General features: G+C 44.7%; 1 protein-coding gene across 2 annotated transcripts in view; it reads right to left on the bottom strand.

The window, feature by feature from the left end:
• The window catches only part of BICRAL (BICRA like chromatin remodeling complex associated protein), a 106,583-nt gene that overhangs the window by 66,555 nt on the left and 26,537 nt on the right, over window positions 1-13,491 (bottom strand). For both annotated transcript variants that reach the window (XM_023253982.2, XM_045057575.1), the window contains exon 2: window positions 11,817-12,081. The gene's annotated coding sequence lies outside the window, so the exon portion shown is untranslated. The remainder of the gene's footprint in view (window positions 1-11,816; window positions 12,082-13,491) is intronic.

The following is a 13,491-nucleotide window of genomic DNA, read 5'->3' as shown; positions in this document are numbered from 1 at the left end:
TAATACATTAGTACTCAGAAGATACCATCTAAAAAAGAGAAGCACATTTTCTTTGGTAAGTATTTGGTATTTTCCATGGCATAATGTCCACTTTACATTGCTAAGTATGTAAAGGTCCTCCCCACCCCTTTTTTTCAAACAGCATGGTTACCCAAATTTCATTTCTCTTTGTATTATTCTCTCTGGACATTTACTTTCAGATTGTTTTATCTACATGATATATGCTGTAACAGAAAATAATAAGGGTATCATGTGACATATGAAGTCAGACAAACATGTAAAACAGTAAAACAAAAAAGCCATCTTGAGGTCTATGGATAAAAGCAGCCCCAAACATATCTAGTAAATATTAATCTTTTAAGTGTGATCACACCCAGAGAAAAGGGCTTGGCTTCCACGGAGCTCTCCAATCCTAAGATTCTCACAGATCTGGTGAATCAGAATACAAATAGGAAGGATAAAGTGACCTATTTCTAAATATATTTCTTTGCACTTCTAGGAAATGCCAGAGTTAAATCTAAATATAGCAGCATGCATTTTTATTTGAAATCCTGGAAGAAATACTTCCAAATCAAAACCACATGAAAATAACTTTTACGCTCAGTAATCAGGAGGAAAAAAAATGTGATTTTTTTTTTGTGTGGGTAATAGTTGTCTATACATGGAAAGAGTTACTTCTAAGTTTTAAGACAGTTCTCACATGAAAAGAAAATCCTAGTATTCTACTTCCCAGGTTATGTCTAGTTTAAAAAACTAAAATTTTCTCTAGTTTAAAAAACTGAAGTTTTCTAACTTTCATTGCTGTGAATTTTAACTTTGTAACAACTTTGACAAACACAAAGATTTTTAAATTTAATCTCTCAAAATGGCATCCAGGTTTCTCCAGTTCTGTTTATTGAGAAATGATTTTTTTTAAGATTTTATTTTTAAGTAATCTCTACACCCAATGTGGGACTCAAACTCACGACCCTGAGATGACTGAGCCAGCCAGGTGCCCTGAGAAATGATTTCTGAGAAAAAAAAAAATTATAAACTACCCTATTTTATATTCACAAAACTATCAGCTATACTGCACTGAAACTAAGCTTATTCAACAACTATGGCTTTTTTTTTTTTTTTTTAAATTCAGAGGAAATGCTTAGGGCTTGAAAACTTACTGCTAAAAATACACTGATGGGGGTGGCCATAATATTGTAAAATATTTTCTAAGGAGCACTAAAAACTCTAAACTAAAAACTGAAGAAACCAGATAAGCTGATTTACCTTTTTAAAAAGTACAAAAGGAGGGGCGGCCTGGGTGGCTCAGTCCATGAAGCATCTGACTTTGGTTTCGGCTCAGGTCGTGATTTCACAGTTAGTGAGATCGAGCCCCACGATGGGCTCTGTGAGGACAGGGTAGTGCCTGCTTGGGATTTCTCCCTCTCTCCCTCTCCCTCTCTGCCTCTACCCCACTCATGATCCCTCTCTCTCTCTAAATAAATAAACGTTAAAAAAAAAAGTTCAAAAGGGGTCATTTTGAAATATACTGCAAGCAACTTTTATGGGTGGTTGATTCTAATACGTACAATAGCAGCCTTATTACTCCTTAGTTATGGTCAAAATATTTACGGACCACATAACAAATTTTGAGATTCTCTCCAGCGTGACACTTACCACAAGATTTTGAAATTCTTCATCTCCCCAACTTAGGCTTCCCACTAATAAGCAGTGATAGAGTTGGTTCTCAATGGGCAAAGGAGGAAAATTCAAGTTAGTTCTTGCAGCCTTGCATGAAGAACTCATGTGCTACCTCAGAGTGTTCAGTAAGCAGCATGCGGCTCAAGAGCTGTAGATCTCAGCCCTGGTGAACTCAAGAACCCACAGGGCGAGTGTTTCATCTCTTTTACTCCTGTTGCCTATCAGGGCTAAGCCTTTTGGAACAGTCAAAAAGGAAATAAAAATTCCTTTTGACATGTTATCTTACTGGCCACACTTAGTAAATGTGCCTTATGTTGAACCTTACAGTATGGCCTCTTTAAAAGAATGTTTCCTTAAAGTGAATCAGACTTTGAACATTTCATTTTTTAATGTTTATTTTTGAGGGAGACAGAGCGTGAGTGGGGGAGGGGCAAAGAGAGGGAGAGAGAGAGAGAGACAGAATCCGAAGCAGACTCCAGGCTCTGAGTTGTCAGCACAGAGCCTGATGGAGGCTTGAACCCACAAACTGTGAGATCATGACCTGAGCTGCAGCCGGATGCTCAACCGACTGAGCCACCCAGGTGCTCCTGAACATTTTAAGTACTTCCACCCCAAATCTGTACTTCTAATTACTGTGCTTGTATTGACATTCTAAGCACGGGTACAACTCGAGCTGCACCGTATCATGCTTAATTAAGGTCCTAAGTGTTCTCTTTCCCAATTAGGATTTTTTTTTAAGTGAAAGATATGATTCATAATCTCTGATTGCTACCAAATATAGAGCTAAAACAGTCCCCATGTTTGACTCACCTTACTGTGCAAATAAAAACCTAGTTATCTGCAGAAGGGGCAGAATAAGAGCTCTGACCTAGAATTGATCACCATTAAGAGATTCTGGTGTTTTTGGTCGCAGTTTTTATTTATCACCAAAAACACTACTTTTCCCTAGTCCTTCTACTGAAATCAAGGTCATCCAATTTTAATATATTAAAATGTTCAGTAGGCAGTCATCTGTCAATTAAATCTATACACGGGCTTAATACTGACGGCAAAATGTATGATGCATGGGTCTACAGTATACATTCAAATCCCAGCTCTGACCCTTAGTAATGGAACCTTGGGTAAGTTATCTATCCTTTGTAAACCTCAGTTTCATTATCTCTACAGACAAAACCTACCTCCAGGGTTACTATGAGAATTTAATAATATTAAAACATCAGGGCCGGAAATAATGTTAAGGCTTAACAAATATTATTTCTCTTTCCCCCCTATTTTCTTCCTTGTGAAAATGTTCCAACTACAGGTGAGGACAGAAAACATAATTTCTGATGATACAAGGAAGCATCCTGGATTTTGGTTGAACTGAGATAAGCCTTTGCTAGAAAGACAATACTTTTCATACCTCATTCCCTCACATTTTCACATTCACCCTTTTTATTTCAGGTAATAGAAGTGTTTAATGTGTTTGCAAGACAGCCAAAGAACCCACAAAACCAGAAAATGTTCAATTTTACAACTTTATTAAAAATTTATCATCAAGTCACAACCATATGAATTAAAGTTGATAAAGATTAAGGGGAAGGGGAACCTGGATTTAAGATCTAGTACAGTGAGGTCTCAGGATCTTTTCCTGATTGGATGCAATGTGAGGTGAGGAAAAAAAACAGATCAAAGCCCCCACAGCCCCTTCCCCCCAAGACCTCTTTCTTCTACTTTCCCATACAACATGCGGACAGCCCTGGAACTCTCCTGAATTGCACTACAAATGGGCAAGCCGTCCCCAGGAGAGCCACATCCTGGGCTCCAACTTCCACAAAGTGAGGTACCACTTACAAGGTCTCCATGTTAGGGCTTTCCTTTAAAGTCCACAACCCATTCCTTTCCTGTCAGCTCTCCCACTTCTCCACACTAATTAAACAACCCTTCCCCCTCACTGTATTTTCCACTTCTACTATAGATCATATTGACCACGGAGAGATGGATCTCCTATGTTAGCTTAATTCACATTGCCTCATTATAGTCAAGTCCCATTTCTGGTACCCCCCCCCCCCCATCTGATACATTCCACAAATTGACTCCTTTTCTCCTTAAACTCTGAGCCTTTTGCCTCCACCCCTAATAAATGACCTTGCTATCTTTCCAGTGGAGACCACAGACATCTATTTTGAATCTTATCATCTACCCCGTTCTTTTTCTCGAATTTCACCTTACTATTACTTATTCTGTAGGCAGGTTGAGGAACACAGGACCTTATGAGAAGGTGAATGAACGTCACTCAAAGAATGCAGAAAGGCGTGGTTGAAGGGAGCGCTACACATTTCCATTTGGTTTTGTCTGAATCTTTAAAAAATGATTTTCCCGGGGCACCTGGGTGGCTCAGTCGGTTAAGCATCCGACTTCAGCTCAGGTCGTGATCTCACGGTTTGTGAGTTTGAGCCCCGAGTCAGGCTCTGTGCTGATAGCTCGGAGCCTGGAGCCTGCTTTGGATTCTGTGTCTCCCCCTCTCTGCCCCTCCCATGCTCACACTCTGTCTCTTAATAATAAATAAACGTTAAAAATTAAAAAAAAAATGATTTTCCCAATACTTCCTTTCTCCCTCCTCAGCCCATAATCTGCTTTTTCTCATCACCCCCAGAGATCAGAATGTATAAGGCACTGTTGATCTCAACCAATCTCAAAAACCTCTCCTTTTGGTTCCTATCATTTTACTCTACCTGGACTGTCAAACATTTTAGTCAACAAATGTTTACCGAATGCCTGGCTTCTCTGGTTTTTAAAAGAATGTTTATTTATTTATTTTGAGAGAGAGACACAGCAGCATACAGGCAGAGAGAGAGAAAGAGAGAATCCCAAGCAGGCTCCACACTGTCAGCACAGAGCCCAATGAGGGGCTCAATCCCACGAACCCGTGAGATCAGGACGTGAGTCGAAATCAAGAAGGGGACACTCGACTGCCTGAGCCACCCAGGCACCCCATGCCAGGCTTGTTTTAAATGCTATGCTGAAGGGTTAGAATAAGTCAGTGAACAGGTTAAGAAAAAATTTAAAATTTCTTGGTCCCACTCCAGAATCTCTAGGTGACTATGTTGCACACTCAAGTTTGGGACCATGATAAAGTGGAGATATTCTCCTTAGCCCCGGTAATTTCAGATACAATTTTTAAAGCTACTGTCTTCCATAGAAAATACAGTATTTTAGGAGCACCTGGGTGGCTCAATCGGTTAAACATCTGACTTTGGCTCACATCATGGATGCTTTGTGGGTTCAAGACCCTCGTCGGGCTCTGTGCTGACAGCTCAGAGCCTGGAGCCTGCTTTGGATTCTGTCTCCCTCCCTCTGCCCCTTCCCCACTCACACTCTGTCTCTCTCTCAAATATAAACAAACATTAAAAAAAAAAAATGCAGTACTTTGCAAATAGTCCAAGGCAGTGTGCAAGTAACATCTATAGTTGCCACAAATGTTTAGATGTTATTTTTATTGTGGTAAAATACATGATGTACTGTCTTTAAGTGTCCAGCTCAGTGGCTTTCTGCCCATTCACACTGCTGTGCCACTGCAGCTATTATCCAACTCCAGGATTTTTCATCAACCCACCTTTAAATTCTTTCCCCATTAACTCATTTTTTATTAACCAAGAACAAGTCTCATGGTTAACTTCATGGCCCCCACCCCCATTCTCTTCTCTTGCTTTCCTACCCAGCTAACATTCCAAGGTTCATTTTAATTGTCCCCTGAAACCACCTTTAAGTCCTAGTTTCTCTCTGCTGTCACATGTGGCGGTGGGGAGTGGGGTGGGGTGTAAAACTCCAGTCCCGGTCAAACCAATCCCCTGCCCGCTCTTGGCTTCCCTTGGAACAGCTGGATATTGCTGGCAGAAAACTACACAACTGGATGGACCGGTTTCACTTCAAATTCAGAGGCGAGGCACAGCCAGGCAGTCCTGTGTGCAGCAATCCTACCTCGCTTCCCAGGGACTTAGTTCACAATCCTGCTGTCCAAGGTGAGGCGTCCTTCTCACCTCAGACCATGCACATCCCTTCTTCCTCATTGCTGGTCTTGACTCAGACTTCACTGAGAACACAGATCATAAAGCCGTGTATTCCATCCCCAATTTATAAGCGTCTTTGGGCTGTGCCCATATTCTCTGCTTCCTCTCCTGCCACTCTGCAAGTCGTCTTACTCCTGTCAAAGGCAAACCCTCTCGTGTTTTGAATAGCTTCTCACCTTCTCAAGAATTCTGCTCCTTTGGTAGTCTTATCTCTCTTCTGTTAGTCACTCCCTCCCTTTTAAATACTCCCATTAATCTATTTAAAAATGCTCTTCCATTCCCCGCCATTTAAAAAGAAGCACTTCTTCAACCCTACCTCCCTCTCCAGCCACTGCTGTGCTGTCGCTCTCCAGACTTTACAGCAAAACTTCCCCAAAAAGCGGGCTACGGTCACCCCATCCCATCCTCAGTGCATTGATTTGGCTTCCATCCCCATATGCCACTGAAACTCCTTGTCAAACAGCCACCTCCATGTTGACAAATCCAAGCGGTCATTTCTCTATCCTGTGTTCTCAGGAGAATTTGGCAGAGAAGACCATTCTCTCTCTCTTGAAAAGAATAATCCATTCTTCCCATTTAATGGCCCTCTCAGTCTCTTTTGTCCAACCTTTAGCCACTGGAAGCGTTTTAGGGTTCGATGTTAAGACTTCTATGATGACAAATGATCTCAACTAGTTCCATGACATACTATTCGTATGCTAGTGACTCCCACAATTTATGTCCACTCCCATCAGCTCAATTTGAATATTCACTGCCCACTTGACCTTCCATTTGGAGGTCTTGCAAGTATTCCAAAAACATAACAGGTCCCACACAGAACTCGTTACCCACCCTTCCTACCTGTTCCTCTTCCAGTCTTCTCCAACCAGCAAATGGCACCATCGGCCACCAAAGCTTAGGCTAGAAACTTGAAGGCCTCCTTGATTCCTCTGTCTCTACAGATAACTCATTAAGCCAATACTTCTGATTCCACCTTCAAAATACATCTGAATCCCACCATCTACCCTGCACTATCCCCACTGCCACTGTGTTTGCCTAAGATACCATCAGTCTTGAGCCGGCTACTGCAATAGCCTCCCTGTCTACTTCCCCTCTTGCTCCATACAGCAGCAGTGATCTTTGAAAACAAAAACAGCAGCTCAGTCGTTAAGCATCTGACTCCGGTTCAGGTCATGATCTCACGGTTTGTGAGTTCAAGTCCCACATCAGTTGGGCTGGAGCCCTGCATTGGATGAGCCCCACTTCTCTCTCTGCCCCTCGCTCACTTGCACCCTCTCTCTCTAAAACAAAAACAAACCCACCAAATAATAACCACTGTCCCAATGAAAGCCCTTCAATAGCTTGTTATTTTGAATAAAACAAAACCCCAAACTCCTGGTACAGCCGAATACAGGAGGCCCTAGAAGATCTCTCAACTCTTATTTCATTCTCCTCTTAATTCTCTAACACCCATGCCCTTCTGGGCCTTCCAGGTCTTTGCACTTTGTTCACAGGTTAGGACTGTCTCCCCAGCTTCCACACAGCGAGTAGTACAAGCTCATGTTTCAAGCCTCAGCTCAAGTATCACTCTCTAAAGGGATGCCCCTTGACTCTCACTAGCCAAAACAGTCATTCCCCACAACGCATTCTTATAGACCTACCAGCTTAACTTTTTACTGTTTTTCTAATCTCCAATTATCATGATTATTTGTGTTTAACTTACTTCCTGTCTTCCCCACTATACTCTAAATTCCATGAGGGCAGAGATTTTGTCTGCCTTGAATCCCACTAAAGGCCACTTTATTATTTTTTAAGTTAACTAATTTATTTTAAAAGTAATCTCTGCACCCAATGTGGGGCTTGAACTCACAACCCTAAAATCAAGAGTCACATGTTCTACTGACTGAGCCAGCCAGGCACCCTCCACTAAAGGCTGCTTTAAAATGAAGAAACTAGTCCGGCACCTGGGTGGCTCAGTCGATTCGTTGAGCGTCCAACTCTTGATTTCAGCTCAGGACATGATTTCATGGTTTGTGGGTTTGAGTGGGATTCTCTGTCTCCCTCTCTCTCTCTCTCTCTCTCTCTGCCTCTCCCCTGCACATACTCTACCGCTCACAAAATAAATATTAAAAAAATAAAAATAAAACAAAGACGCTCCTCCTCCTCTCTAAGCAGGTTTATTTTAGATTTCTTCTCCTTTCAAGCTTTACTGGGTTTTAGTCAAAGAATATAATTACTTTGGCGTTTACCATGAAACACAAAGGGAGAAAAAGCACACTGGACAGTCAAAGCCTAGACCTCCACCCGCCCACTAGTCTAGACTGGACACAGACTGCACACAAGTGCTTAAGAGTCGCTCCTTATGAAAATGTTCAAATGTGGAAGGAGAGAGAAATGTGCGCATAACATAATTTTGACATCCGCATCACCAAAGTTTTTAACCATTCCCCCTAGCAGTTATTAAACACAACAGTGACTAAAGAAATAAAGAAAGGAAAGCACAGAACAAGTATACATGGCTCTTGCTCCAGAGAAGTGAATCATTTTTATCGCTTAGTTTCCTCCCATTTTGGCCAGGTCAGCTATTCATCACCTGCTCTGGATGTTTCTTCCTGACCTTCCGTGTCCTGAAAGCCTCCTCTGTTCTTAAAAGGTCTCATGTTTAGAGCCACTTCACCATCCTACTTCCCAAAACCCAAAAGATACCCTCCGAATTCAAAATTCTGAAAAGAATCCTTTCCCCCAAGGATTTATTTCTAGGTCCCTCCCCCACCCCCGAATCTTTTCTACCCTATTCCTCATTTCTATATCAATCCTAGATTCAATTCTATTTTTGTTGCACAGCTGTCTGGACTAAACTAGATGGCCCAGCTAGACCTAGAAGCCTGTATGTTATATAACTTTTCAGCAGAAGGAGATACACATTTGAAAATGTACTGAGATTTTAAAGTCTTAGAATACCTAAACCTTCTTTCTGTAAGAAAAGGTTCAATAATTTGATAAGTGGCAGCTAGAGGAGAAAAAAGAACGAGCAATAAAACTGTTGAAACTCAAAGCGATATGGGTGGGCCTCACGTTTCCATTCAAAAAAGAGCCAGCAGCACAGCACGCGGTATATAGTATAGCGATATTCCAAATGCATATCTGTGTCACAGTGGAATCACCTGGACATCTGTCGACTAACACAGACTCCTACATATTTGCTGGGTGGGCCAGAATTTCAAAATTGGGCGTTAGGGACAGCAGGAAGTTGAAAGTCAGAAGCTTAAAACTGAGATTGTGTAACACATCAATGTTTTGGGGAAACCAACAGTAATAGAAAAACCCTACTGGCCCTAACAAATCATGGGGGGCAAAGGTGAGGTTACAAATCTGTATTTAAACATATCTCCCTCCAGTTGCTTTTGAAAACTCGGATTTGGACATCATGTGTGTAAAGCCAAGAACATGGCTTTGGGGATCCAATGTCAATTCTACCACTTAAAACCGTGAGACCAAGAACAACTTGTGTATCTGGGTGATCCTCTGATATAGAGATAATCAAATCAACACTGCAGGGCTGATAGAAATAAGAATTAAATAAAGGACCAGACACACACATGGAGTAGTGTTCAATATATGGACGGTCTTATTAAAGGGGATAAACCGGCCACTATATAGACTGTTTATAAACACAAGGACGCACTTACTGGTGCCCCGATGTTACTTTTATCCACTAGAAATTACTTACTTTCCATCTCTGGGGACTCCTAGGGAGATGAGAGCTTTAGTTTTTCCTCCTCCCAATAATCTTTTCAGTAACAAAAACAGTTAAAACCCACACGCATCTCTTAATACAGACCTACGACACGACAGATAAATACTTAAATGAATGATACAGGCAACACTCTGGGGAGTCAGAGAACTGAGAAGCCTTATTATATCGATGAGAAAGAGATGAGCCAAAACAGTGCGGGGGGGGGGGGGTTGTTTTTGTTTTTGAAAGGGAAAGGAAAAAAAAAAAGTCTAAGCGTTTCAAAGAGAGTTTAATTTTTCGGATCAGAGTTCTGACAACTGTTTTAAATCACTACCATTTGGAATAATTAAAATGAAAGCCAACAAGATGTTTCAAATCACTGGAACCCATAACCTTTTCACAGTCTGACTACAGAAATGTCTCTCCAGGACTGTTTTAAAATAAAGCAACTAAAGAAAGAAAACTAACGTAGGGTGCCAATCGAGAACCGAGTCACTAGAAGGCAGACACTGTCCTCGACTCTTTCTTCCTGCAATTTTGTAACCTGGTTTGACTCTACTCTTCAAAACTAACTGGAAGAGGATGAAGGAAAAGCCTCCATGCCCTGCCCTGCCCTCGGCCAGGCCAGGGAAGACAAAGCCGTGCAGTTTTAGGCCCAAGAAGAGCTAACGAGAAGCCCCCTCCCCTCCAAATTTGACCGGAGGGGGTCTGCGGGCTCAGAGAGGGAGCCCGCCGGCCGCAAGGTCCGACCCCAAGCCCACTTCTTCCCTCCAACACAAGTGCTAAGGAGCAGGACGCCGCCGGCCCCGGTCCCTTCCCGCTCCGGGCCGGCCTCCTCGTCTTTTGGGTCCGGGGGCACGGGGAAGGCCAAGGCTAGGCGGCCTCGGCTCCGGCCCCATTTGCAGAATTCTGCACCCCAAGCGTGGCTCCCCGTCGCCCTCGCCCTCCCGGCGCCCGGGCCGGAGAAGCGTCCGCGAAGGGCGCCGCCCGCGCCGCCAGGGAAGATGGCGCCCGCGGAGCAACTGCGCCACCAGCCCTGGCGACGGGCCAGGCCCAGCGCCATCTTAGCGCCTTCCAGCCGCAGCGCCCCCCCCCCCCCTCAAGATCCCGCATTCGGGGCGACTCGGGGGGCGCGAACCGCGTCGGGCCCGCGCGCTCTCGGCCAAAACAGTGCCGCCACAGCCTCTCGTCTCTTCGGTCCGGCCGCGCGGGCCCGACAGAAAGTGCCTGGGTGGGCCTCGGGTCCTCGGCGCGGCGCGAGGGCTGGTCCGGCCCGGCCGCGGGTCCTCGGCGGAGCTCCGGAGCCAGGCGGCGAGGCGACCGGGAAGAGCCAGTCCCGCCGGCGGTCGCGCGCGCAGGACCGGGCCCCGGCTGGGACCGCCGGCCGGCTCCGAGCTCTCGCCGCGGCCGCCCGCAGAAGCGGAGGGAAGAAGCAGCCAGGGTGAAAAAGGAACCCGGTCCCTGCCGCCGCCTCCCTCCCCACCCTCTCCCCTCCCCCTCCCGAGACGCGGGGTCCATTTTGCCGAGAAGAAAGAAAATGCGATTCACACCCAAGAGCTTCCGAGAGAGAAAAGAAATGAGGGGGGGAAAACCGAGGGGAGGAGATTGGAAAAGCTTATTTTTCTTCCTCGCCCGCCGTCACTCCTGGCCCTCCCTGCCCCCTGCTCGCGGCCTCGCCGCGCCGTCCTCCCCACGGCGAGCCCCGCTCCCTCCTTCCCGGCTCCCGGCGGCTCCGGGGGGCGGAAAACACACTCACACTCGCGCACACAACTAATTTTAAACCGGCTCAATCAATGAGTCATTAAAAGGCTTCCCTCCCCTCTCCTCCCCACCACCAACCGCCACGCCACCCCCCTTCCCAGGCTCTCTCCCTCTCCCCGCTCCAGAAATTTGCATCCGCGGAAAAGGAAAAAAAAAAAAAAAAGGCGCCGGGGCCCCCACCCCGCCGAGGCACCCCCAGCCCAGCCCCGCCGCCCCCTGCCCGCCCGCGCCCCCGCCCGAGACACTGAACTTGGTCTTCCCGGGGCCCGGGCGGCGCTGGGAAAGGCATAAACACTCGATTCCCCTTTTCTCCGTGTCCATTAAACATCCACCCACCACCACCATCACCCACCCACAAACCCACCCCCCCCAAAAAAAAACACAGCCTTAGCCAATAGCTCTCTGGGCTGAAACCTAATATCCTGGTTTTGGCAACTCGGTGTTTAATTTGCTCCTCTTTCTTTTCTGTCTGTCTGGAGATAGATCTCCAGCCCCCCCTCCCTCGCTTTCCCCCTCCCCGAAGGAAAGAGGCAGAGGAAGGAGGTTGTGTGTGTTTTTTTTTTCTCCTTGAAATTTTTATCACAAAATTATAATACACTCAAAGGGAAACTCACCGTCATGAAAAAGCAGTGCCTTGTCAACGGGGTTTCTGCGCCATCGCACCAGGGGCGGCGGCGGCGGCGGCGGCGGGCGCGGGGCGCGGGGCGCGGGCGCGGGAGCTCCCGGCCGAGCGGCGCCGGCCACACGCGCTCCGCTCTCTCTCTCGCTCACCCCCGCGCCGGGCGGCGGGCGCCCGCTCCCCGCGCCCGCCCGGCCTTCATGCTCTGCGCCCGGGCAAACCGCTCGCCTGCTCGTCTACCTCCAAACTTCGGTTCTCGCCTAGCAAAAAATGTGGAGATTAGGGGTTTTTTAATTAAAAAAAAAATTTTTTTTTTTCCAAAATCAAGCTCCCAAGCTGTCAATTCCTGTTTCCTTTGGGATTCTTTTTAACTTCAGAAATGTATTGGTTTATTCAAGAAACAGGTTTATTTGGCTTTTTTTTTTTTTTTTTTTTTTTTTTTAAGATCTACAAGATGCGTGCTATTCTTTGCAGGCGCCCTGCACACACACACACACACACACACACACACACACACACACACACACACACGTTTTAGCTCGACGGGGGAGGAGGGCGCTGGGGGGTTAAAAACAAAACCCACAATATTTGTCTAGAACTCTGATTAGAACCAGTAAATACTTTTTTTTGCATATACCTTTTTTAAAACTGAAACAACACTTTTACTTAGTTATTTGGCAAATAACTGATTCATTCTAACTTTTAAATGTACTAGGCTTTCCTTTGCAACACCCTCTCTTCCCATTAGGGAATGCTGTGAAACCTTATCTGTGATATCTGTAAGTCAACATTAAAAAGAAACAAAACACAACACAACTTTAGCGGCCAAGATGAAGGTCAGGAGCTGATTAAGTCACTCTCAAAACATCCAATTCCTACTGCCTTCTCTTTATGTAGATATCCTTTATTACTACATTTGTGGAATTTTCATTAAATGATTCCCAGTCTTAAAAAGGGAGCTACCCACTCTTTTAACACTCTTTGGTGCAAGTATAATTACCACCCGTTTTTAATCTCAAATCTCAAACTGTTGAGACGTCTCCATAAACCATCTAGCCTTCAGAGCGTTTATGTAAATGGTAATTATGATAGTGTGGATTGGGAAGGGGTGCCTTTGTGTCTAAGTTAATTATATTTACTTTTCCTGTAAATGCCCACAAAAATACAGTGGGGGTCTCGTTCTCTTTTAAATAAACATCAAGGGCAGGTAAACGATGGATTGGACGAGAATGTGATTTGGATTTTTAAAAACTCCATATGTAAGCCCCAGAAATGTTCTAAATTATTTTAAGTTAGTTTGTAATACATAGAGCAGTGGGAGTCCTGCGGATAAACAGAATATTCAGACCCATGTCCCCCAGATATTTGGTGAGTTTCAAATAACAATTATCTCTAGATTTAAATTAAGGGAAACTGTTTAGTTTCTATACCCCCTTAGAATTAAAAAACATAACACTAGTGCGCCTTGCTTGCTTTTATAAGGATACTGTAACTAACCTATATTGCACAAGATAAAAATGTAAGGTTGCCATACAATGTTGTCATATTCAAGATACAAAATCTTTTTAAAAAACAAACCACATCTTGCCCTAGTAACTGCTCTTCTGTCATTCACAATGTATGCTTTGTATTTGGACATGCCTTAAAAATATATTCAGTGATTTAGTATC

This window comes from Felis catus, chromosome B2 (assembly GCF_018350175.1).
Source record: "Felis catus isolate Fca126 chromosome B2, F.catus_Fca126_mat1.0, whole genome shotgun sequence".
In the NCBI taxonomy this organism is placed as follows: domain Eukaryota; kingdom Metazoa; phylum Chordata; class Mammalia; order Carnivora; family Felidae; genus Felis; species Felis catus.
The sequence above is the reverse complement of the archived record's forward strand: the minus strand, read 5'-3'. Positions and strand labels throughout refer to the sequence as shown.